The sequence below is a fragment of the Vigna radiata genome, chromosome 5 (assembly GCF_000741045.1).
Source record: "Vigna radiata var. radiata cultivar VC1973A chromosome 5, Vradiata_ver6, whole genome shotgun sequence".
NCBI classification, from domain to species: Eukaryota; Viridiplantae; Streptophyta; class Magnoliopsida; order Fabales; family Fabaceae; genus Vigna; species Vigna radiata.
The window spans coordinates 7266931-7291013 of NC_028355.1; positions in this window are offsets into that span (position 1 = coordinate 7266931).

Consider the following 24083-nt stretch of genomic DNA (forward strand, 5'->3'; position numbering starts at 1 on the left):
TGCCATTTGAAGAGAACATGCTCTTCACCACTTTTCTCTTCCATTATTCTTCGACAACCATGGAACACAAATTTAAGTGAACCTCAATTTCTTTAAATAATAGAAGGCCTTAAATTTCTACATCCGATGTGAACAAAGTGCACACACCACACTTTTATTAACACACTTTCTGATTGAAATTTATTAAAAATTATAGAATAGAGAAAATAAATTATTAAAAAACACTGAGAACACATATATTTTTATAATATTCAATATATTTAAATAAATAAAAAGTACTGCAGGAATTCGCTGACAATTTCGTTTTACATTACATATATATACACATTATACATATATATATATATATATAGAGAGATGAATTAGTTTAAAACTACTTTTATTTTTCTTGAAAAATTTTTGATATACTAATTTGTTTTTAATGAACTTTTTAACATTTTAAAAAAATTACATACTCTAACATCCCAATTTAGTAATATAAAACTACTAAAATGAATATGAAAAATAATATAACAAAAATTACAGATTTATTATGAATAAAATTTTTCACCTGAAGAATTAAAAGTACAACCTAAACTGCAAGCTTTGCTCTCAACCTCCGACTGAATCAACTGAAAATTGTATCTCTAAGCTCATGTAAAGACTGAAAAAGAGTAGGCTTGGAAGTGAATACGTGATGACAGATAATTATAGATGAGCAATTAAGAAGTAAAATAAAAGGTTAAGAATATAAAAACGTTTTTTTTATAGTTCAAATGCTCTCCATTGTCTGAAAACATTGTATCCACCTTCACAACAACCTTACTCTCCTTCTTTCTTTTATGTTCTCTCTCTAATTTCCTTCATCACTAAGCCAACTGATTTTTTATTAGGTTATGCCCTAGCGATCACGACGTAGAGGGCTTTGTTCTCAACCGATCAGTTTTTCAATCCTCTTTTGGTAAGTCGTTTCCTCTGCTTCTGTACATTTCAAAGTTGTGATCATGCAATGGATTGTGGTTGCATGCAGTTTTTCTTGCATTCCCTCAATTCTAGCTTTGATTAGGTTTTAAGAAACTGTCTTCCATCATCAAATGATGATTTGTAGGTGTCTCTAAGTTTTCCTGCGATGTAAAGGCTGATTGGATCATCCTGTGAGCTAGGTTAACTGATTCAGAGGTAAGGGAAGCTTAGGTTTCTTTTCTGCTTGTGGAAATTATCGTGTGTGTGAGTTGGGTTCTGATGTAATTTTAAAATAATGTATGTGTAGATTGTGTAATAAGGTATGTTGTTGTTTGAACTGAAATTTGATGAAATTGTGTGTTAGAACATGTACTTATTGATGTGTGACTTATGAGACTGTAAAATTATGATGAGGAACTAGTATGAGCAAATTGTATGATGTTGAAATTGAATATTTGAATGTTTTGAATCATGTTGTGCAGGTTGCTAGATCATAAATTAAGTTGGTTATGGTGTTTTAGGTTAGTTTAGAGAAAGTGAGGTAGTGTTTTTGAAATTTAGAGGTTAGAGGTCAAATTAGGCTATTGGGGCAGCTTAGACAAGCCCATTGTGACTTGTTAGAAGAGTCAAATTGGTTGAAAACAGTTTCAAAATGGTAAATTTAGAAATTGGTCTCTAGGTTGGGGAAATTGAAGTATTAGGGTGTAAATCAATGCATAAACCTTAAAGGATGGTATTAAGAACGTTTGTAATCATTTAGACAAGTTTAATTCAACATATACTTTGATCTGAGGTGTTAGAAGTTAATCAAAATGTCTAAAAAGAGTTTTGGGTGGGTGAGTGGTGCAAATCTGAAGAATTTCATTCTGCAGATTCTGTAGACTCGCTGTGCGAGAGGATTCGCATAGCGAGCTACCCTGGAGAGTTGCTCTCTGCCAGGGCATTCGCATAGCGCCTCTGGTGCATTATGCGAATTGTTTCAGAGGGTTCCCCTATGTTTGGTGAGTTACGTTGCGAATTGGGTCGCTTTGCCAATGGTGTCGGGTTGGGAAATTAACTAGATAATTAGAATAGTGAAGAAGATACGCTTTGCGAGAGTGAGAGGCTTGTAGCCTCTGGGGTTTAATTCGCAAGGCGACATAATTCGCTATGTGAATTGGCTAGGAGGGGTAGCCTCTGTGTAGTGACTCGCATAGCGCATGGGGGTGCGGTATGCGAAAGTCTTCTAGTCGTGCCTAGCGACCCTGTGCGTTGTGCGACTTGGCTCGCTCTGACTTGATTCTTTTCTTCTTCTGCTTTACATAGTTGATGACGTATGATGTATAGATGAGTTAATATAGTATTGGATGCACTTCTATAACTATGAAATGATATATTGATGATTTTAGAGAAGAATATAATGTGATCAAAATGGTGAGATTGAGTATGAAAGTAAGATCTCTCGGTGAAAGACTATATATATAAAAGACTATTTCTACTCTTAGAAATTTTTGAAGTACACACACACACACACACACACACACACACACACACACACATATATATATATATATATATAACTCGTAAAGTAAGGTTACACACACTCACACTAGAACCTTATCTACACAACAAAGGTAACTAAAATTAACAAAGAATTATAGAAAAACAAAACTTGATACACCTCTAGTGTTGATATTACACATAACACATTATTCAGACCCTTCCTAGATCTTTCCTCTCCCCTTTGAAGGCTTGAAACTTTGAATTTTCATATTTAATGTTTTTGTTTCTCAATTGAATGATTTTAGAATGTTCTTGTTTCACAATTGAATGATTTTAGAGTGTTTTTTGGTGCCTACAAAAGAAATTAACCACACACACACAAATATATATATATATATATATATATATATATATATATATATATATGGTGCGATTTCTTTGACTGGTAGGTGTATTAAAACACTACAAGAACAATCACAATTATATACGGCCAAAATCCGTATATAATCTAAAAAATTCGTATATAAAGTGGTGTTATATACAAATTACATATGGCCAAAAATTCGTATATAATTAGGATGTAGATAAGGTTATATACGAATATATCCGTATATAAGTTATAACGGATTATCCTTATATAAGTTATATACGGATTATCCGTATATAAGTTATATATTATCCTTATATAAGTTATATACGGATTATCCGTATATGTTATATACGGATTATTCGTATACAACTTATATGCGGATAATTTGTATATAACTTATACACGGATATATCTTATATAACCTATATACGGATAATCCATATATAACCTATATACGGATATATCCGTATATAAGTTGTATACAGTTTTTTTTTCGATCAACATGAATAACAGAGATGCCCATATCCAAGGAGACAAATCACATATAAAAAAGCATCAAACAATTCACAAGACCTACCCATTATATCCATTCAAACATTTGATATATAAATTAAGTCTTAGCCCACAGACTAAGCATTTAACATTAATACATATTAAGGAAGTTTACATAATTGTTAATTAGAATAAATTCAAATAACATCAACTAACTTCTTGAGGGAATAAATTTGAGTCATAAATGTCGTACTCTAAAAACATAACTAGTAATCTCGGTAAACATTTCCATCTTGTGGTTGATCTTGTGGTTGTTGTGGTTGTTTTGGTTGCTATGGTGGTTGAACATTAGTTTGTGGCTGATTTTGGGATTGGAGAAGTTGTTGTGCAACTACAACTGCAGGAGGCGGAAGGTACTGCATTATGGCGCTAATAAAGCCTTGAAATTGAGAGGTCATCTCTCAAAGTTGCTCATCATAGGTTGATAATCGTGTTTAGAGGTTAAAATTGTCTTCTACAATCGGTTGTTGAGAAGAAGATGCTTGTGTCTGTTGTATGTAACTATCCACACAGTCATCTTGAGCACTGACATTTCCAATGTCGTATACACGTCCCTTGTACCTTCCACCCGTAACCTGCAACCAACATTGGTTTCTCAATCTTTCCTCCTCCATAGGGTCTAGGGGAGTACATGCTGAAGCACCAATCTATGAGGAGCGAAGTGTTGATTCAAGAAATACTTAAGTAGTATATACGACCTTTGATCACCTTACAATCCTACCATCCTATATTGAGATGTAATGTAAATGACCCATAATCTTGTGTATAGTGCTATCAGTAGCATAGGAATGATCAATGACTAGTTTTGGTCAGCAAAGGATGATCACTAATATCTGAAGGCAATAAAAGCACCCAAATATAAGCAAACCATTTTCAGTGACTACTTTTGGTCAAGACCCATTTTCAATAACAGCCAATGAAAAGAAACCCCAATCTAAGCAATTCAAACTTACCAAGTACAGAAGGCAATTGCAGCTCGAGCTTATCTCTTCCACTTCGAAGAAACTAACCCAAGGTTTCCAAAATCGCGATTTCAAACCTCCAAACAACAACGACCAAAAATAGGTCAATGTAACAAAACCCAGAGAAAAGAAAACACAAATAAACCTCAAACCTAAGCGATTCAAACTTACTAGGAGCAAAAAGGAAACTACAGGTCGAGCTTATCTCTTCCAATTCGAAGAAACCAACCTAGGGTTTCCAAAGTCGCGATTTCAAACCTCCAAAGAACAACGACCAAAAATAGTTCAATGTAACAACAACTAGAGAAAACGAAAACATAAATAAACCTCAACTGTTCGATTACTTACCGCTTTCGACAAATCAAATCTGAATCCAAACAACTCTCGATGGCAAAACACACGACGAAACACCGATGGCGACAAAGAGGGAGAAAAGCAATATGTGACTCTACTCTGTGAGAAAGAGGGAGAAACGCAACCAGTGAGCTACTCTGTGAGCAAGAGGGGGGAAAAGCTAGTCGAAGAGAGAGAGCGACAAAAGCCAACAAGTGAGTTATTTTAATTGTTTTCTTTCCAAAATCTTCGAGTGAGAGAGGGAGAAACCAATTTTTTTTTCGAGTGTGAGAAAGGGAAAATTTTTGAGCCAATGTTTTAGGATTTAGGCAGCTTCAATTTAATTTTTAATTGTTTTTTTACAAAATCCATATATAATATCAATGGATAAGGTTTTATCAGCTTACACACGGATTCTACATACGGGTCCATCCTTAGGAAGCTTCCCGCTCAAAGGCGTCAACTTTACATACGACAATTATATATGAAAAATCCGTATGCAAATATTTTTCCCATTACACACAAATTTATCCGTATGTACCTGATTTCTCAAAATCCGTATGTAAAATTCGTATATAATAGGTATATTACATACAGATTCAAATCCGTATGTAATGATCCGCAGGTAACAGGCTATCTTCTGGTAGGGTAAATTATGAATTTATAAATAGAAAAATTAGTAAATCAAATTTTGTTTGATAAAAGTTATCATTTCTTTAAACTTATTATTTTTTTCTCCTTTACACTATCTCTAAGTTTCTGATTTCCCTATTTATCTCTTTTAAGATCAAATATTATCATAGAAATCTTGATAAAAGCACAACATATTTATGTATCATCAAAATCTTAATAGAGCAAAATCATCTTTCACCTTTTTTTCTTTAGTTATTTTAAAAACCTATTTACATGGGGAAAAGGAGAAATGTTTGTATGTGACTCTTTTGGGTTCAAGATAAATCTTCGTTTGTTTGTGATCACTAGAATATGTTCAAATCATTGATCTGGAATTTCTTTATACATATAAAGTATTTTGTGAGTTAAAGTCAGTAGAGTTCAATTAAGATTAAGAGTTGATCCATGTAAGGTAAGTTAACTTATTTTTTTTCTACAAATGCTATGAGTTGAATGATTTGATTTTATCTATTTTCATTGGTTTTAAATTATGAATATTGATGAATAATAATGTTGATATGAGGTTGTAAATCTGATATATGTGTTGTTTGCATGGTTATGTGAGCATTGATGCTTTAAGATATATAAGTTGAGTTAATTGGTCATATTTAAGGTCAATTTTAAACTAAATGTGATTATTTTGGCATAAGGAATAAGTAAAAATTCTCATATAGAACTAAGTTAATTATCTTATATATCATTTGAACTTCTAAAATTATGCAAACTTGTTAGGTGAGCTATAACTAGTCACTGAGTGAAAGTGAAAAATTTAGAATCCAAATACCTAAGGTTATTTCTAGTTATTGGACAAGCCTTTTGATAAATTGCTTCTAGGGGTTTAGGTTGTTGGTCGAGTAAAATCCTCACTATGTAGTCTTACTATCTTCTTACCAAACATAGGCAACAACTTATTATTAGAAAGTGAGCTTTAAGTCTAACTCAACCCCACAAAACTGACTTATATGGTGAGGTTTGCACCCACTTATATATTATAAATTGGCCTTATCTCTAGACGACGTGGGACTTCCAACACACTCCCTTCACGCCGAGGTATAGGCATCTCGAGCGTAAGAGTAGAATTAATTGGTGGTCCGATAATGGCCCGACAACGGTTGGAACAGAATGCCCACATAGATTTCGCTAGGATAGGCTCCAACCTAGCTTTGTTACCATATTAGAAAGTGGTTTTTAAGCCTAACTCAACCCCACAAAACCGGCTTGTAAGGTGAGATTTGCACCCACTTATATACTATGAATTGGCCTTATCTCTAGTCGATGTGGGACTTCCAACACATCCCCCTCTTGTCAAGGTATATACATATTGAGCGTGGGACTAGACATTAATGGGTGGTTCGATAGTGGCCCGATAACGGGTGGAACAATATGCCCAACAAACAACATATCGTTAGGATAGGCTTTAGCGATGGCTATGATACCATGTTAGAAGTGGACTTTAAACCCAACTCAACCCCACAAAACCGACTTGTATGGTGAGGTTTGCACCCCACTCATATATCCTCCTTTCATATGACCCAATGGTCATAATTCTTGCCATTAAGAATTGGTAATATAGATAGAAAACTCCCACCTTCATTCTTGGATAGAAATCATGTTGGGTCTATCGAGGAGGAGGTTCACTGAAGAGATACAATACTAATGAAATTTGTCCAACCACATAATGATTGACACCACTTTCTACCAAAAAGCTTAATGTAATGGATGAATGGGTCTTCATCTTTATATGGTGCTCTACTTTCTCTTTTCTACTCAATGTGAGACTTGGACTCACACTTAGAATGCTAACAAACCAAACTTTAATACAACTTGTTAGAAGAAAAGAGATAAATAAAAAAAACAAAAAACTACAAAAGTCAATTCCTGTTATTATTTCACATTCTTCTTATTATTTCAAGTATGTTTAGCATGCATTTGCAACGAAAAAAATTCTACTTATAAAGTCAACTGAATGAGAAACCAAAACAAACAAAACAAAATATACATACTTAAATTAATTCTAACAAGATGTGTCACTTGAAAATAAATAGTCTATTTTATAATATTAACTTATTAATTAAAAGCATCAAATTTCTTTTACTTAATCAAATTTGAGTTCAAACCTTACAAATGCAATTGCCTATTGATCATATTCTCCGCGTAAGGATGGCATAAAAACCCGTACCCGCAGATAAAATCCGTTACGGGTATTTAGTATCCACGGGTAGCGGGTATTTGAATACCCGTTTGTTAACGGGTCGGGTTCGGATATCACACTATCCGTACCCGCAAGTATCCGTTACCCGCTTGAAATTACAATTTTATCCTTCGTCATAATTATTTTCTAAGCTGTTGTATTCTCTCAAACCCTAAATCTCAATTCTTTCTCCCTCATCACACTTCAGCCATCTCTCAAACCCTAAATCTAAGTTCTTTCTCCCTCATCACACTCCAGCCAGAAGGTTAAAGTTTCTGCTTTTCTCTCCATCGCAGACGACCCAATGTTGAGGGTGAGGATGATCTGCGTCTTGAGCAAAGGCAACAACCTCACAATGATGATGACGGAGCGATGATGCAATGAAAGCGTAGTCAATGGAGCAGCAATGGCGCGATTCCGGGAGGCGTTCTTCCTTTCTTCTTCGTTGGGCCTAGCGGAGTTTTGCTGGATCGGGAGCGAACTCCTTTCTCGCGGTGTGGCGAGGCACTGAGGTGGAAGCTTAGAGGCGATGAGGCCCTGGATCTAGGATTTGTGAAGTTTAATTTTCGTTTGGGTTTTGTATAAATTTGTTTTTCATTTTTTCGATTATGATGAATCCTGTGAATGAGGTGATGGAGAGAAGGTTAGGTACTGCTTGTGGTTGAGATGGGTCATAATGTTGGTGATTAGTTTCGTGGCTGACGCTTTTGGTGTTCTGTTTTTACCACTGAATCCTTTCCTCTCCTATCGAACAAAGTTGAGTGAGTGCGGTGGTTGTTGGTGGCTTCAATGGCATTTGTTGAGTGAGGCGGTGATGGATGTTGACGTGTCATGGCGAGGTGATTTTGTTGACACAACCATTTCTCTTCTTCTTCTTACTAGCTTTCCTCTTCCTCATCTGGATATAACGAGACAATAACGATGTTTCTTGAAATTGAGTCAGGAAATTGGAGAAGGAGAGGTGTGTCATGTTCTGGCGAGGCGATTCACTCTATTCGCAGCCACGACATCTCACTCTTTTCCTCTCTCTGACAAAACCTAAATCTGAGCCTCTTCCTTCAAACCTATTTAACTTTCTTCTTACTAATTAACGCGACAAAAAAACAAAATCAATCAAAATCATTATTGTCCCTAACTTTTAGATTTATTTTGTGATTTTATTCATATTTCTTTTGTTTCCTATTCTATAATTTTCTTTACTATTTATGTTTTCCAACTTTTAGATTTATCTATGATTTTATTCATATTATTTTTGTTTTCTACTCAATAATTTTGTGTAATTTCTTTGTAATTTATTTCGATTTGTTTCTAAATAGAGAGTTTGTGTAATTTCTTTGTAATTTATTTCGGTTTGTTTCAAAATAGAGAGTGAGATGCTAATATTTGGTGACAATCTATCTTCAGAAGAAGTCTAGGAAAAAAAATGCTTTTGTCTATATTACTACACATTTTTTAGTACTACAAACAATGTCAAACAATTTCAAGTTGATTTGGGATTATTGTCCACTAGCAATTTCTATCATCAAATTTGTTTAAAAAGAATTAAAATAATGTTTGTGATAACCATTTAAAAATGGTACAAATTGTAATATATTTATCTTTTTCCCATTCTATAATTTTGTGTACTGTGTAATTTATTTATATTTTTCAACTTTTAGATTTATTTGTAATTTTATCCATATTATTTTTGTTTCCAACTCAATAAAATATTTTTTTTTTAAATTTTCACAGGTTAAAAACGGGTTTCAACATGTATGTGCAAGTTGAAAAAAATCCACAGATTTTTTTATACAGATATTCAACGAGTAAAGAGACGAATAACGGTATAATTTTATCCAACGAGTCGAGTTACAAATACACATTAGACGCGACCCATTGCCATCCTACTATGCGAGATACATCACAAAGACAATAACTTTTTAAAATTGTGGCTGAAGAGAGTCACATGAGCGGAAAGTGAAGCATGTGAGGTGTTGTCTTGAAGGGTGCGTGAGAGCAGATGATTAGAATAAAGATAACTCAAATATCTGATTTGTGATGAAGATGTGCAAAGATTTCAAGGTCAGGCCAAAACTTCTTGTCTGCTGAATGCATAAGTAATTATTACCACTTTGATTATCATCGTATTGTAACACTGTCCATACGCTATCTTCTCAAACAATGAATTTCTACGTAAATCTCTACTCACATTCTCTCCTCGGCTTATTAAGTCGAGTTAACCCATTACATAGATTGAATTCAAAAATGACTAAATTTAATTCAGCTAATTTTATAATGGATAAAAAGTTTTGTAATTTACTTCAACTCTGTGTTAAGTAACGTAGTCCATTTAAATATTTTAACTTTAATTTATTTTATATAGTAAAATTAAAGTTGCTTATTTTGTTAGAATAAAATAATATTACTAATTAAAAGATTTAAAATTTACATAGAGATAATTTATATTATATAGCATAATTAAGCAAGTTTAGCTATATGAGTCGATTTGTTAGGGAATCATGCTTGAGTTATGCTTTTAATTCGTTCTGATTCATTTTGTATGATTTATTAAATAAACTAAAACATAATTTAAGATGCACTTGTCGTAATACGTTGTTTTCACATGTTTCTATATATAATATAATCATAGCACGTTCTTATTATGGATGACAATAGGTCGGATCAGACACTATAACATCCCAAAAATTGTATCAAATTTTTCGAATGATTAAACATTATAATATGATAGAACAATTTAAGAATAAAAGTAAAGTTATAAGTTTACAGTTAAGATTCATAAGATGATAGTATATAGAGCATACAATCATCCAAAATTGACCATAAATTTAAAACTTTACTTACAAAGGATGTATTTCAAAATAGATAAGTTAACTAAGAATGATCCTAACACTAGGCGGCTGCACCTTCTTCATTCTCCAGTGCTTGCTCCAAGGGCACATCATCAGCTACTGCTCACATCCAAAGGATTGGATGATCATCGCAAGGGGGAGGCAAGCACATACAACACACAATGCAAGGGTAAGCTATGATTCAAAACGTGCAAGATATCATATAGAACTTAAATGTAGCATACATTCGCACAAGAAACCAAGTAAAGCATTCTATCATATTAAAACATAAACTAGACTCATCCGGACTTTAGAATGTATGTAGAGTTGGGGCGGGTTGTGCACTTGTGGTGGCCTCTACTGCTTTGCAAAGCCATTACCGAGGGGTTTCACCCGACCACACACAAGGTTAGTCCGTTACCGCGGAATAGACCTCCAGTGATAGCGTTTACCCTAGGACCTCCCACTACTCTCACCACACGCGTCAATCCTCTCTAAGTGAGAATGAAAGACTATTAGAGTGTTAGGGATAACCCCCCATATGGAAGCCTCTACATTCATTTTAAACACTAAATTGATCTCACCTAGAGATCTTATTTGATACCATTCAACACAATTGATCACCTCATAAACCACTTTGATTCATCAAACATAAAATTTCATAGTTATTCAGGTGTATTCGTATTATATTAAATCATACCAAACCCATACATCATCATCCAAACAATAAAAGACCCAGAAGAACCATTAAACAACACAAAATTCTTTAAACTCATACTTAGATAAAGAAAATGACTTTGAAACCATCACCAGCAGTTTCGGAAGGGTCAAAAACCCCCAGAATGACCTAAAGAACGTCCAAAAATGATACCCGGAACCCCGAAAACCACTTAAAATTGTCCTGGATGATTTCCTGATATGATAATCGATTATTTATGTGATCTATGAAGAAAATATGATGTTCTGACTAGAATAATCGATTATCAAGTGAGATAATCGATTATTCTTATCAGTATTTGATAGAAACCTTATTTTTCTGGTTTTGGTGCATTTTAGACACTTTGATGAGTTTCTAACACTCCCAACTTGATCTATATGATGAATTGAACTTGTCTAAATGTTTATAACCCTTCCTAACTTCAATTCCTAGTAGTTATGCATCAAATTAAGATCTAAAGCTTCAATTCCAATCACTTAGAGGTTAAATTTCAAAGTTGCCATATGGAAACTATTTCTAACCATTTTGGTGTTTCTAATAAGTCACAAAGGTCTTAACTAAGTGACTCTAAGAGCCTAAACTTGACCCTATCCTATAACTCTCAAAATCACTACTCAGGTTTCCTAATTTGACTCTGCCATTAGAAAGAACTTAACTGTTTGCCTAAGATTCTGCATAATGTGAACTTAGTTTCTATCGTACAATTCCCACACCTTACACACATATCAGTCCTTAATTCATATCATTCAAAGTCACATAGTTCACAGCAATTTAAAGCACACATTCAAGTATACATTTTCATCAGTTACATTCCAACAGTTACCACAGAAACTCCACATGCATCAAATTAATGTTTTTAAATAGTATCAACACAATCAATTTACTTTCTACCAATCAAAAAATTAAACCTAGCTTCCCTTACCTTATGTTTCAGCAGTTGACTCAAGATGATTCCAAACAAACCCTTATGCTTCCATAAACTTTATACTACCTATAAATCACCATTTTGGTGATAGAATTAAATATCAAAGTTTGTTTGATGTTAGGATTGGAAAGAGGGCAAAAAGGGTTACATGCAACAAAATTATTACATGATCCCCACCCTAATTTGAACTAAAGAAGAGAAGAAACACTTACCAGAGGAGAAAGGAAATTCAATCGGANANAAGTGGTGCCCTTNCAGCTTGNATGTCTAGAAAGTTTCTAATCAACAGATTTGTTGGTTAGATTTTGAAAATGGGAGGGGAGGATGCAGAACCAGGAAGAAGAAGAACGTAAGAATGAGTGCAGTGTTGCTTCAAACAGAAAATGAGCTGAAATTATTTTATGTTATGTTATTTGAGAAAAGCTTTCAACCATTCCCTTACTGCCACGTGTACCCTTCAGCATTTTCTTTTCTCAGATTTTACAGGCACAGTCCGCAACCTGATCTATTAGATAAAATTATACTTGTTACCCGATCCATTATCTATCGCGTACCCGTTTGGAAAATACTTGCGGATATTTTAAAACCCGTGGGTACATGCAGATACCTGTAAAAAATAAAAAAATATATACATTTTAAAATAAAATTTAATTAAATAAAATTACAATATATATATATATATATATTAAAATTTAATTTTAATTAAATTTAACCTGATAAAATATAATTTATTTTCATTTTTAATTAAATTTAATTAAAGAAATATATAAATTAATTTTTTTTATTATCTTTTACAGATAACAGGTATCCGTGAGTCGAGTAGTAAACTATCCGTACCCGACCCGTTTAAAAGCGGATATTAAAATACCCGTTACCTATTATCTGTGAATAATAAATATCTACGATTAGTAACTACCTGCCATGTATTTTATGCGTGAATTTTTTGTCATCCCTAATCCTCAGACAATATATATATATATATATATATATATATATATATATATAAAAGGAAGTACTAACCCATAAAAAAATTAAATTTTAATAAAATACAAGCATACAACAATCACGTAGAATATACGTGAACGTAAATATGAAAGGATGTTCAACAAATGAAATATTACTGAAGCTTTCTACCATACTCATATTAAGAATATTCTACCCTAAACTAACATATGATCTAGACTAATAGTTAGATTTACAACCAAATCTAAAAATAATATATTAAGATAAGTTCATTACAACCTGTATATATACACATGTCACAGCTTCCCTTCCGTCTTTTACCATGATATTTTAGAGTATTTGACATAAATCATTAGTGAAGTATATGGATTTCTATTACAACATAGGTGTTACAACTTAATATATAAATCAAACAACAATTCATATAAGTGTTACAAAAATTCATATAAGTTTTATCATTCTCAATAATATTTTCATACAACATAAATCACTTAAACAAAATCACACGTCAATAAAATATACAAAAATAATATTAATTTTACATTTATAATAAACATTCAAATAAAATTCATTAAAGAAAAAAAAAGAAAGAAAAAAGAGTATTTATTTTTCTTTTTTTACTTGATTGAGTAGATTCATTTGAGTGAAAATTTTCTTGTTTGAGTGAATTTTATGTGAAAAGAATGATTAAGTTGCAGATTGCTTGAGCAAAAGTTACAAAAATTATAAGGTTGGTTTTCAAATTTACTTTTGCTTGAGAAAAAAAAAGTCTTTCGCTTGAGTGAAAATATTAGAAAATCAACATTTGTGGCCAAATTAATCACTTTTCAAAGATATTTGCAAAGGCATTTTAATAATACAACTTCTAACCATTTTAATTAATCAATCCAAACCATGATTTATTCAAATCTCATCCTTCACTCATTTAAATTCAACCTTGACCATTCAAACTCATAGTATAAATATCCATATTCACATCAAACTCAACATAATAACATAATGAAAAGATACAAAAAAAATAATTATATACCTTAACAAGCGTAACTATTTCAATTTCTCAATAATAACATTCAATTCAAAAAAATCTATTGAAACAATTAGTCATTAAATAAAGCTTGACAACACTCAAGTACAACCAATTAAATATTTCTTAACCAAATCATAATACCTTTGTAAAACTAAAATCTAGCAACCAATTGACCTTTACATCTAGGTCATCTATCTTATAATTCTATAAAAATCATAAATGACTCTTCTTATTTATAGTGTCTATCTTGAATGAAAAAAATTTCTAAATCTAAGTAATAAAGCTACTCAAAGCCTAGAGATTTGAGAAAAGTATCCAAACATGACAAAATTCCAATGTGATAAAAACACGATGAGATGATCACTTTTTCAAGTGATTGTTATTACTATGTCAAGAAAAAGATTCAATTAGTTGTTTTTATGATGTCCAAATGTTTTGAGAGGTGTTTGTTTAGATAGATTAACATTAGTCTTAATGTGTGTTTTAACATATTTGTAAAGTCAAGAAAGACCTTCTTAATCAATCTTAATCAAATAATAATTTATTAGTCTTAATCTAGGCATGTTTTTAATCAAATTCAAAAGATAATTGTAAAACCTAACAATTATAATCGATTAAGTCACTTACATAATCAATTATCCAATCAGTTTTAGAAAATGTGGTTTAGGCATATTAATCAATTAAGTCACCAATATAATCGATTAATCTTGACGGTTTCTTAGTTTTCAATTAAATATTGCATCTTCTCTCATTTCATTTTAACACTTTTTGATATCCTAAGATCAACATAACATGTGAGAGAGTTTTGAAGATTCCATCTTTGCATAAAATATTTTTATTCTAGAAGATTAAAGATTGGAAGGACTTTTCTCTTAGCTATAGGTTTTAATTATAATATCTTCATACAAGTGATATATTTTTTTAGATATCTTAGATTATTAGATATTTTATATATCTTATATTTACCTTTTATCTTTAGTTACTTATCTTTTGTTACTTTGTTATTATTCTTTAGTTTTTATTTTGGGCTTAGCCCATATTTCCTTCATTATAAATAAAGTATCTTATGTGTAATTTCTATGCAAGGAAGATTAATCTTGTACATATTTTTTCATTATATTCAATATGGTATCTAGAGCCTAATGTTCTTTTGAAAATTTTCTACCACCGCTATTTATTGTCGTCACCGTTGTCAAGGCTTCTTTTTCGACCGACGACAACACAATTTTGCTCGTCTCAACTATGCGACCCTAACGTTGTCAAGATCATCGACATCAGAGTCCAAATGCACTCTCACACAATGGTTAAAGTTTGTAGACGTTGTCTTTTCCAATCATGCATGTCGGCGTGTGCGTCATCTTCTCGACTCCGATGACTGTCGTTGGACTCATCGTAGCCTCCTCTCTCTGTTGCGTTGATTGGGAAAACTTGGATTTTTAGGGTTTCTCTCTATGTTCATTTATAACTACTTCTGTTCTTGTCTTTTTTTATCTCTCTTCTACCATTACTGCATTTAACCCATCAATATATACTAATTATGTCAATTTGCACTTGCTAATTAATAAGTTAGATGACAATAATTATGCAACTTTGGCATTAAACATTAAACTTTGACTTAAAAGTCAAGGATATATTGATCATATTACTCCGTGATTGATTATATGGGTAAGATTCATACTTTTTTTTGATGAATTTAATGAGTTATTATCTCTTGCCTCTACTACTTCTCAAGAAATAGTGCAATGTGTTGGAGAAAAAGATGATGATGAAAATCAAGATATTTTGATGATGATAAAAGCAAGTCCAAGAAACTTATTTTTATGAACAAAATGTGTGTAGGACTTAGTTTAGAGAGTTACAAAGAAACTTGCAAAATATCATTCAACAAAGTTTTGAATGTTTCAAAAACACTTTGTGAAGTAGTAATCAATTATCCAAATGAATTTAGATTTTTAGGAAAGTTTATATGATAATCAATTATCACTTTTGGTAATAGATTATCACACAAAGAAAACAATTTTTGGAAAATTCTATCTAATAATCGATTATCACCTTTTGGTAATTGATTATTACATCGAGAAAAAGTTTTTTAAAAAGTTTTGTGATCATCTATTATTACTTGACATAATCAATTATCATTGACAATTACAACTAATTCTTCACTTTCTTGACCTAATTTTTGAAAATAAGAGTCTATATATTTTAGCTAAATCTAGTTTCAAAAATAACTTTTCTTTCAAAGGTTTAGAATTATGATTGCAAAAGAAGCTTTCTATGTATATAAAAATAGGCTTTGTAAGACCTAATATGGGCAGAGTGAGAACTTTCACTAAGTGTGCTCTTAAGTGATTGGGTATTGTTGTTGTTCCTAGGAAAAGTTTTTCATCATTTGTGTAATTAAAATGAGGTGTTTCATTTCTTCTTTGATTAAAGGAAAATGTTGTTCGTCTCTTGTATCTTCAAGAAAGGTATTTTCTCAGCACAAAGTTTATTCTCTGTGATTGTAAGTTGTGGTTATTTTAATGACCAGTTAATCTTTATTTAGAGAAATTAACATCTGAACGTAGGGGTTTTTTTTATCCGAATCAGTATAAAAATACTTGTGCAAATCTCTATTTTCCTATATTCTTTATTTTTATTGTTATTATTTAAAAAGAATAAACTTTATTTGTAAAGTAAATTTATAAAAAGGGAAAATTCTTAAATGGCACAATTTTATTAAAGAAACCAAATCATCCCCCCTCTTTATTTTTGTCCAAAAATTATTTTGTTGCAAGATTCTAAAACAACAATCAAAGTTCTTTATGGTATTGGCATTACATGGACTAGCTAATAAATATTCCCATGTCCGTGATAAGCTTTTGGGTGCACCCGTTGTACTCACTTTGGCTTCTACTTGTTCCACTTTTTTTCGTGTATGAAGTACCCATCAATGATATACTTACTTTTGTTGATGACTCTTTTACATTAGCATCTTAACGTGTAATCGCAATTTCTCTTGCAAGATCAAAACACGATGTCACAAGTGTGACCATTATGCCAAGTTAAGTCACAAGATTGAAAGGTGTTACACATTATATGGACGTCCTCCTCAATGTATTGTTGTTGTTCACATTGATCATCCCTCACAATCACCTCTTGTGAATCGTCTTTCATCTGATATCACAAAAAAGTATGTTATTATTAGTAAAGTTTCTCAAATGGTATGAGAATCAACAACCTTCTAGTTCTAATTCCTCTATAGCACACACATATGCATCTTTTGTTGGTTTAACTCAATCTTTTTCTCTTGGTCCTTGGGTTCTCGACTCAGAAGCCACATATCACATTACTAGTAACAATTTTTTTTTCCTCTTTGTCATCTCTGGATAATTTACCTTCTATTAAATTGCCCGATGGATCTATGGTTCTAGCTCATCATATTGGAATTGTTTATATTTTTCCTTTTTTTGTCCATTGATAATGTTTTTTATTGTCCTTAGATCTTCTTTTAACTTATTATCCATTAGTTGTCTAACCCGTACTCTTAATTGTGTTATTTCTTTTACCAAAAAGCTTTGTTTGTTTACAAAACCAGAGTTTAAGATAATGGATTAACATCGGGTATGAGTCTTATGTTCTTTATCATCTTCGTCCTTCTACATATGTTGGAACATTTATGGAATCTCCTACTCTTCTTCATGCTTAGTTAGGTCATCCAAGTCTTGCTAAATTGAAGTAGCTTCTTCCTAGCTTATCTAAGTTATCCAATTTTGTGTGTAAGTTATGTCAATTAGGCAAACATAGTCATAGTTCCTTTCCTTATATTGTCTGACAATATGCTTTGTCCCCTTTTGTCTTAATTCACTTTGACATTTGGGAACCTAGTTGTATTAATTCTAATTTAGGTTTTCAATATTTTATTTGTTTTATTAATTATTATTTCAAGTGTATTTGGTTGTTTTAAATATTTCAAATTTTATTAATGAAATTAAAACTCGATTTGGTGCTTTTATTTGAACCTTCTGAAGTGATAATAGTTGTGAATATCTTTCCTATTCTTTTAAACAATTTATGGCTTCTCATGACATTCTCCATCAAACTTCTTGTACTTATACACTTCAACAAAATGGGATGGTTGAGTGGAAAAATAGGCATCTTATTGAAACTCATACTCTTTAAATTCATGGTGAGGTTCCTCAATATTTTTAGGGTAATGTTATTCTTACTGCATGTTATCTCATCAAATGTATGCCTTATTCGGTTTCAGATAATAAAATACCTTAATCTATTTTATTTCCTTATCCCTTACCTCTAAAATTTTTTGGGTCTACATGTTTTATTCATGATTTCCAGTTCTAGTCTTGGTAAGTTATCTCCTTGATCACACAAATATGTTTTTTTTAAGATTTACTAGATCAAAAAAATGATACAAGTGTTTTTTTCCTTCTCTTAACCATTATTTTGTTTATTTAGACAATAATTTTTTTTTTACTTTAAAGGTTTTTCTTCTTATTATATGTCTTTGTCTAATATAATCAATATTTCTAATACAATTCATATTCTTGTTATTTGTGCTCCTCGAGTTGTGTCTAGTCCATTTACATATTCTTCTCCACAACTACTTCAAGTTTATAGTCATAGACATCATTTTCAGCAACCACCAAGTGACTCAATTCAAGTGTCAACTATTGTGTCTCCTCCGACTTCGACAACTGAGTCTGACTTTTCAGTTGCCCTCCGTAAAAATAGACGTTTTTACATGTAATCTCTCTTCATATTATATTTATTTAAGTTCAAGGCCAAAAGTCAGGTACGTTCTACTAACGTTCGATCAAAACTCAAATATTCAATTGTGATAAACAATTCTCAAAATCGCTCATAACTTGAGCGTCAGAGTGCCTTTTGCAGGTACTTTCCCCTTGATCAAGAGTACAACCGAGCGGAGCAGGCAACCCAGGCATCGAAAGTGGACACTAAACCGCTCGATCACTCACCAATATTGTCCGATCACTAGTGAAAGACTACAGAGCAGACAAATCAAGTGTTGGAAGGCAGAAAGATCACGTCAAGAGGGCACATCTCTTAGTCCTAGAAAATATCTACCAAAAGACTATATATGAGAATTTTTTAACTTCATATACTATATATATATATATATATATATATATATATATATGTAGAATCTAAAAAATAAATAAATACGTTGTTTAAATATTATTTTTATTACATAAATTAATTACTTTATAATTAATATTTTTCAAATTTAATTTATATATGCATTGTTTTTAAAGTACAATCAAAAACATTTGCAATCGATTATATATTACATAATTAATTTTATTAATTTGTTATCATATCTAATGCAAATTTTGTACTTATTTTTCACATTTTTTTTCTCTTAATTTGAACAATATATAACTCTTCACTATTTGTTTTTTCTTTCTTTTTTCTTTTTTACTTTTCTTTCATCCAAATGAAGTGTGGATTATCTAAGTGAAATTTCATGTACTATTGGATTAAAATAAAACATTTTCTAGCATACAATGAAAGGAGACATCATAATAGAATTACTTTAACTCGTAGTTGTGAATGTAGTCATTACGTTGTTTATCAATAAGTTTCTGTACAAGATTTTTGGTTAGCTTAATAGATCTAAAAGGAGATAAAGGTATAAAAATATAAGTTTCCATCACAAATAAAAAAAGAAATGTTTATTTTTTTAGTTTTCACTTTACATTCCAGAAATAATTTTTCAAATAATAATGTTTTGTTCATCATGTCCCTTTAGACAGCATGAGATTATAACATTTGTCAGTATATATCAATAAATACTAAAGTTATTAGCTGTGTGAACTTTTCTCAACTCAGATGCTCAGTATAATAAATGTTGACAGAACAAAATTTGGAAAGATAATAATGACACTTTGGATGCTTGCTTTTTTTTTTTGTACAAACATTCCAATATTTTTTAATAGCCCATTTTTATCTATTGTAAGGAGACTTCATGCATATATTAATTACTTAATTTACTATAAACTTTGATATATTTTTTTATTTATTTTATATTTTAGCATAATAGGTAAGATGATTTATTTGAAGAGAATTGTCATTTGAGGGTATTATTTCTGGATCTAAATAATTCATAGATTTAGTTCAAATTAGATTTATTTTAATCGAATGGAATGTTAATAAGTTAAATGTTTCTGTTATTTTATAATCAAATCTCATTATCCAGTGTTAATATGTTGGATAATAATGAAAAACTTATCTTCTTCAATTTACGTAAGAGTGAAAAGTTTAGTTAATAATGAATAACTTATCTTATTATAACATATTATTCTTTTCAGATTATTAAGTTATTAGAGTTTTCAGAGTAAATAATATGTTAAACATTCGTAAGAGTTAAAATTTTATTAATAAATTACATGATTAGATGTTTGTAAGATATTTTAATTTTTTTTAAGTAAATTCATGATGGGACATTTGTAAAATACTTTGAGTCATAGGTCTATGGTTGAAGTCACAAGGTTTTTAAAATATTTTTCAAGTAGGATCATGGTCAAACACTCATAAGATATTTGGAGTATTTTTAAGGTCTGTCTAGGGTCGAACACCCGTACGCTATTGTGAGTGTTTCTAAAGTATGTCTACCATCAAACACTCATAAGGTACTTGAAGTATTTTTTAAGTAAGTCTATGGTCGAACTATCATAAGGTGCTTAGAGTGTTTTTCAATTCCATTGGACACTCGTAAGATACTCAGAGTGTTTTCTAAGTAAGTCCACAAGTGGAGCTCGTAAGGTACTTTGAAGTGTTTTTCAAGTAAATCTATGGTTGGATACTCATAAGGTACTTGAAGTGTTTTCCAAGTAGGACCATTGTTAGACACTCATAAAGTACATTGAGTTTTTTCATCCAATATTAGTTGAAGTAACTTACTGATATGTAAATGGATCTCCATTATCCAAGCTCACTCCTTGCCCTAGTTGGAGGTGAGGTGAAGCATTGTCAAGGACATCATCAGGGAGAATCAAGTGATGGTGTGGCAGTGTTGAACTTGATGGTAGCATCACTAGTAAAAAACTGACTTTTTATAGCGCACATTATGCCACGGTTCACTAAAAACCGCAGCATAATACTGTGCAGTGGCATTTTTGAAAATAAAACGAACGTATCGGTCGCGGTTCATAGGGGAACCGCGGCCTATTCCCCAGTTAAACTTCTGCCTTTGACACCACATCAGAAAAACAATAAATTGCTGGGGGGAATAGGCCGCAGTTTTCAGATCAACCGCGGCCTATTCCCCCTGCAAATTTTGACATTCCCCACTAGTCAACCCTGTAATAAATTGGCAGAGGAGTAGGCCGCGGTTCTGTGAGCAATCGTGGCCTATTCCCTTGCAAATTTATTTTGTATCAATTGTTTTGTGCAAAGATTCAAGACTACTACAACAATTCCTGATAAGCCAATTTCATTCATGAGGAAAGTTGCTGCAAAACATTTAGTTAGATTATATAATAGGTCATAGTTATTAGATTTATAATAATTTGAACATGTTGATTTATAGTTATTAGACTTTGTACATTATGTCATGTAAACATTGATTATTGTGTTGAATCTGTTGAATCTGTGTGCATTGTGATTGTTTGATATGCAGTTCTGTTTTTGTGGTAGTGGATATTACAAGAACAGACATGCCATTAAAAAAAATTTCAAGAGAATAGGCCGCGGTTGTGACCACAACCGCGGTAGAAAGTTGGTCGATTTTTTTTTAAAAAGGGGTTTTGGCCACGGTTGTAGCATGAGCTGCGGTCTATTCCTGGCTTTTTACTGCGGTTCAAACCGCGACCTATAGTTGAACGATTTTTTTTTTTTTAAAAAAAAGGGTTTTGGCCACAGTTCCTACCACAACCACAGTCTATTCCCCAGCTTTTTACCGCTGTTGGAACCACGACCTAAAGTTCTAGACTTTTTACCGCACCTGGATATGCCACGGTTCATAAACTGTGACGCATAGTGAAAAACAACCATGATCGTTTCACTTCGCTGCATTAGTGCATTGAGTCATTGCAAAACTAATTCACCTTTATCCTTTAGACGAAATAGTGTTCATGGTTTGCTTCTTCTTAGTTTGACCACCATTAAAACTTAAAACACTTCTAATGCACATGTTATCACAATAAAGAATAAATGAAGTTTCTTCATAAATATTTCAATAAACTGTGATATCATCATAATAAAATATTAATGAACAAAAGACATTGAGTGCCAAGATATCACTTCTTAAACGCATTGTAAAATTTTAATCATAAATGTTTATGGTAATACAAGTAAGATGATTTTCAGTAGTAATGAGTTATCTTTACATAAGATAATGATTGTATAAAATGTAGAAGCAGAATAAAACTTTTCCTAGACCTTATGATCTCATAGTTTTCAAGGTAGGTTGAGTTGAATGTTCACATGTGATTGAGCTTTGAATTACCACAAATGAAAGATCTCTTTATAAAAACTTTCTATCACTCAAGTTAGTAAAAAATAATAAATGAATATATGGTAATAAAATAATTATCAGATCATCATATTTACTGTGATAGTGTGTATTAAGTCATAAATAAACAAAAATATAAACAAATTCAGTTGTTTAAAAATAATCAAATATTATATTTTGAGATATTATATAATTAATTATTATAAAAATATTAGATAATAAATTATTATAATATTAATGTGATAATAAGTTATTATAACATAAAATATTAATTATAAATATCTTGAAAATATTTTATAATATCGTGAAGATGTAATAAAATCTATTATAAGTCATTATATCATAAAATATAAATTATAAATATCGGATATTTTCATAATATTTAATAAAAATATCAAATTAAATATTCATTAAATATAATCACAAGATACAAATAATTAATAAAAATAATAACATTATTATTTTTATTGCTATAATTATATATAATTATCAAATTAAATATAAATAATTTTTATAAATATTTTTATTTATTTTATAATTAATTTTATAATTAAAAAATAGTTAAATTTGAAAAACATCAAATTGAAAAATTTGTTAAAATTAAAGATGTAGTAAAATTAATAAATTAATTATTTTAATTTTAAATTTAAAAGGTAAATATAAAAAACAAATTAAACACTAAAAAGGCAATCTCTTATAGATATAGATTATTTATTTTACTCTAAGATAATTAATTTTAACAGTTTTTAATAAATAAAAAAATTAGTATAATTTTTCTGTAAATTTTATCAAAATGAGTTGTATTCAACAAAATGTTAGCTTTGACTCAATTTGAGAATCTACTATGTCACTAAGGGTGGCTCATCAGAATCTCATCAAAATGGGCCATCCTTGGTGTCCATTCTTTAACTCTCTTTTTTCCTTCTTTCGAATCTATTTATAACAATAATAATAATAATAATAATAATAATAATAATAATAATAATAATAATAATTTTTCATACATAATCTTTATTTGTTTTACTCTTTATAATATAATTATTAACTAATTTTAAAAGATATAATTATTAATTAATTTTTTAAAAGTAACTATTATTTTAAAATATTTTATATAAAACTGTTATATATTTCTTGTTTTTTTTTTTCGTTTTTTATTTATTATATTGGTAGTTCTAGTATTATATTTAAAGTATTTCTTCCTATTTTCATTATACTTTTCTTATATATTAACTTAATAAATTTATAATAAATATTTAAAAAAAATAGGACATATAATACAACCGTAATAATAATAATAATAATAATAATAATAATAATAATAATAATAATAATAATAATAATAATAATAATAATAATAATAATAATTAGGATGGTCTTATTCTTTTTATATTTTTTAAAGTTAAATAAAATAAGTGATAATGATAGTTAAAATAAGTATGAATAGTTTGTGGTGCGATATATTCTTCAAATATGTGAATAATTTCGCAAGATTATATAAGATTCTGCAAAATGTAGTAATAGTTACATGAATAAATATTATTGATATATCTTTTGTGTTACTATTTTATTTTAGTGGTTTAAAATTTAAGATTCGTATTAATTTTAATTTTATATATTTATTAAGTAAAATGTATGTATTTTCAAT